This window comes from Rattus norvegicus, chromosome 9 (assembly GCF_036323735.1).
Source record: "Rattus norvegicus strain BN/NHsdMcwi chromosome 9, GRCr8, whole genome shotgun sequence".
NCBI classification, from domain to species: Eukaryota; Metazoa; Chordata; class Mammalia; order Rodentia; family Muridae; genus Rattus; species Rattus norvegicus.
In genome coordinates, this window is record NC_086027.1 from 94,727,410 (window position 1) to 94,731,832 (window position 4,423).

A 4,423-nucleotide genomic window follows, 5' to 3' on the forward strand; every position below is an offset into this window, starting at 1 on the left:
TTATCCTTGGGGCTGAGAAGATGGCTCAGTGGTTAAGAGCACTGGATGCTCTCCCAGAGGACCTGGGTTTGATTCCTAACACTTACATGGTGGCTCACGACCACTTGGAGATCCAGCACCAGCGTATCTAACGCCCTCCTTCGGTCACTGTAGGTACTAGGAACACACGTGGTTCACATACACACAGGCAAAACACTCATACACAGAAAATGAATAAATTAAACTTAAAAAGTTATTTTATATAAACACCTAGAAGTAGCTGGCACATAGTAGGTCTGCTAGCTAGTTTTATGTCTTCATGACTCAGGCTAGAGTCATCTGAGAGGAGGGAACCCTGACTAAGAAAATGTCCTCATAAGGTCTGGTTGTAGGCAAGTCTGTAGAGTGTTTTCTTAGTGACTGACGTGGGAGGGTCCAGCCCATTTTGGGTGGGGGTCATCTTGGGTTGGTAGTCCTAAGTTCTACAAGAAACCTGGGAGCAACCAAATTAGTAGCAGCCCTCCATGGCCTCTGCATCGACTCCTGCCTTCAGGTTCCTGCCCTGTTTGAGTTCCTGTCCTGACTTCCTGTGGTAATGAACAGTGATAGAGAAGTGTAAGCCAAATAGACCCTGTCCTCCCCAACTTGCTTTGGTCATGGTGTTCATCACAGCAGTGGGGACCCTGACTAGGACAGTGAGTGAGTTAGAGTATCCCTTCTTTTTGGAATTTGGAACTCTCCGGACTGTTTGCATCCTAGCACCAAACTCCCAGCTACCCAACCAGAGTGGGCTGAGTTACTGAGGTGCTGTAACCTCTCCTACTTTGTTAATGCTTTTCCTCCAGTCCCCTACCATGGCAGAAGGCAGGTGAGACTATGAGGTGGGAAGACACCTTCTCCTGTCAGAGTAGGACATAGTCTGGAGTGTGGACAGAGGTCTCTCCACAGGCCTGGGGCACTGGTGGAATTCAAGGGAGGGAGGGACGGACCTGGGCAGAGATACCCTGTGGCCTCTTCTGAGAGTCTGGTCTTCTGAAAGCCTCCTTGGCTGCTCATTTTCCTCCTCGTTCTCCACAGGTTGTTTGACTACTTCTTCAAGAATGGGTCTCCAGGCTGTCCTTGAATTCAGATTCTCAGGTTCTGGGCTTACAGGCGTGAGGCAGGCCTCCACTCTACAGGCTTGTAGAGCCTATGGATTTTTCAGTTGTCATCAGAACTAGGAATAAAGCTGTGACATCTGCCCTATGGGGTATGGGATTGGTGGCCCATTAGGGCCTTGCTTGGAACTATAGGATACTGAGATTTTTCTACCCAGAAGCTGATGGTGGTTTCTCAGTTTGGGTCCCTATGAAGATGAAAGCCTGCCTTAGAGTATTTTCTTTAATGCTTAGAGGGGCAGGGAATGTGAGGTGGTTTTGTGATGAGTGACCATGCTAAATTGATCACTTAAAACCCTCCACTCTCAGGTGCAAACACACACACACACACACACACCACATGCACACCACACCACACCACACACACACACACACACACACACCACATGCACACCACACCACACACACACACACCACATGCACACCACACCACACACACACACACACACACCACATGCACACCACACACACACACACACACACACCACATGCACACCACACCACACACACACACACACACACACATACCAGATACACACAACATACACATACCAGGCATAGACACACCACACACACACACACACACATACCAGATACACACAACATACACATACCAGGCATAGACACACACACACACACACCCACACATCACACACACACACACACACCAGATACAGATACACACACACACACACACACACACCAAATACACACAACATACACATACCAGGCATAGACACACACAGACACATGCACACACACACACATATACCAAATACACACAGAGACACATGCACACATACATACATACAGACAGACATGCACACTCCTCATCAGTCCTGGATTTGGAGCTAGCATTCTCTTAGCAACCATCAACCCCTATAATTTTGGTACTTGCTCAGATAAAAACTGTTTTCTAAAATGATTTCATTTCCATATTAAATCATTAAGAGCATTCCAAAGCAGAAAACAATGTTGGATTTAGACAGATGGTTTTGTTTGTTTTTTTCCTCACTGTGTAGCTGGCCTCAAACTCAATATTTTCTTCCCTCGGGCTCCTGAATGCTGGGATTATAGGTGGGAGCCAGCATACCTGGTTAGAGATATTTCAAGTGGATCTTGAACTCATTTATTATTGCCCCAGTACATTCGGCTTAGTTTTCTGAGGTAGGGCCTGGAGTCTGACAGGCTGGTCTTGAGCTTACTGTAACCAAGGATGACCTGGAGCTTCTGCCTCCACATTCTGAGCACTGGGATTGCAGGTATGGGCCAGAACCCCAGTTTACATGGTACTGGGAATTAAATCCAGTCTTTGCGTGTGCTAGGGACTTGTTCTACCCACTGAGCTACATGACCAGCCTGAGAATTCTGCTTTAAATGAAAAAAAAAATAACTGGGCCTGCTAAAATGGCTTGGCAGGTATGAATCCCATGCTGTACAGGTCTGACAGCAAGATAGATCTCAGGGCCCTATGCAAAAGAGGGAACATCTTCTGAAAGTTGTCCTGACTGCCACATGGCACACATGCCCCCCACCATGCCTGTATACACATATCCCTGCATCACAAACACCTGCATACATACACATATGTATACATACATGCATGCATACATACCTGTATGACACACACCTGAATCCACACACCCCTGCATGCACACATACTCCTGTATCCACACACACACCCCTGCATGCACACACACCCCTGCATGCACACACACCCCTGCATGCACACACACCCCTGCATGCACACACACCCCTGCATGCACACACACCCCTGCATCCACACACACCCCTGCATCCACACACACCCCTGCATCTACACACATTAAATTTAAATAATAAATGAAAGAAATTTCTTCAGAGAACCTTGGCTTCACTAGGGAGCTGTACCCTGTTGACCAACCCTTTAGGTCAGACACTTGTTCCTCTTTGGTGCCAAAGGAGACAGTAGAATCATCAAACAGGCTGGGCTTGGTGGTGCATAACACCTTTAGTCCCAGCACTTGGGAGGCAGAGGCAGATGGATGATCTCTGAGCTTCAGGCCAACCAAGGCTATACAGTGAGACCCTGTCCAAAAAAAGAAAGAAAAAAAAAGTTATTGAATGTCTCCCATTTACTGTCCCTCTGAGGGTCTGCTAATATGAACTGAAAGTAGACTAAGTAACAGGAGAAAAGTCATGCAAATGTGTTTAACTCACAAGGGGGAAATCACAGGACAGTGGATGCCCCGCATAATCAAGTAGGGCTAAATACCTTTCTTCATAAGGCAGAGGAAGGTGGGGAGCATAGGGTAGGTAATTTCGAGGGATAGTAAATGATTTTAGGGAAGATGAATAGACTCAGGAGGCAGAAATTAGCTTGTAAATGATTCTCTGGAAATTTGAATGAGCCCCAGAGAGAGATAATATCTTGTAAATGATTCTCTTTGGAATTGGAATGAGCAAGAGGGACTAAAATGATTCTCTTCAGAATTGGAATGTGCCTGAAGAACAGACAATATATTGTGACAATGTCCATCCAGGTGTGCCATTACTAAGCCTTATTTTCTATGAGGTGGTGAGGTCTCGTGGAGAGGACAGGAGGCGGCTGTGTTTTCTTTGGTGGGTTCAGCATGAATGACGTGTTCTGTGGGAAAGAGGTTATAGGAACTTTCATAGCCATTGTACAGAGGTCATAAACCAATACAGTTACCAAAAACACTGGTGGGTGTTAGGTAGGTGGACCACAGCAAAGCAGCTAAATTTCTCTTCTTCCCCTCTCCCACCCTCCCCATCTCCTCCTGTCCCCAACCCCCCTCCATCTCCTCATCCCTCCCTTCCCCTCCCCTCCCTTTCCTCTTCTTTATGTCTCAAGATAGGGTCTGGCTATGTAGCCCAAGCTAGCCTCAAACTAAAGCACCTCCCACCTTAGGCTTCCAATTATAGGTAGTACGTGGGGATCTTGTAGACTTCCAATAGCTCTTCGTGGCTTTGGGGTTGGCAGAGGCTAGCTCAGAGGCTAGCCTTCTAAGAAGTTAGCAGAGGTCTGTGATGCTTGGTGGTATATTCTGCAGGCTTTGTGCAGTAGTCACAAGGGTGGCAGAGCAGATCCAGAGGCAGAAGCAGGTGATCACAGGTATGAAGCTCGAACCATTTTGGCTTTTGACCTGCAATATTCCGTTATTGATGGACCTAAGTCTGCTTGGTCGGAAGTCAAGGTGAGAGGACGTAGGAAGATGATCACATTCGAGGGCTTACTTACATCCTGGGAAGATGGAGGAGAAGTGCATCTGCTCCACTCTACAAAA

General features: G+C 47.0%; 1 long non-coding RNA gene across 1 annotated transcript; it reads right to left on the reverse strand.

Moving 5' to 3' along the window:
- Window positions 1-2,839: 2,839 nt before the first annotated feature.
- Window positions 2,840-3,718, reverse strand: LOC134480605 (uncharacterized). Its single transcript, XR_010055055.1, has 2 exons — window positions 3,336-3,718; window positions 2,840-3,204 (listed from the first exon to the last, which is right to left on the reverse strand). It is a non-coding gene; the product is annotated as an uncharacterized LOC134480605 (long non-coding RNA).
- Between the last annotated feature and the right edge of the window lie 705 nt (window positions 3,719-4,423).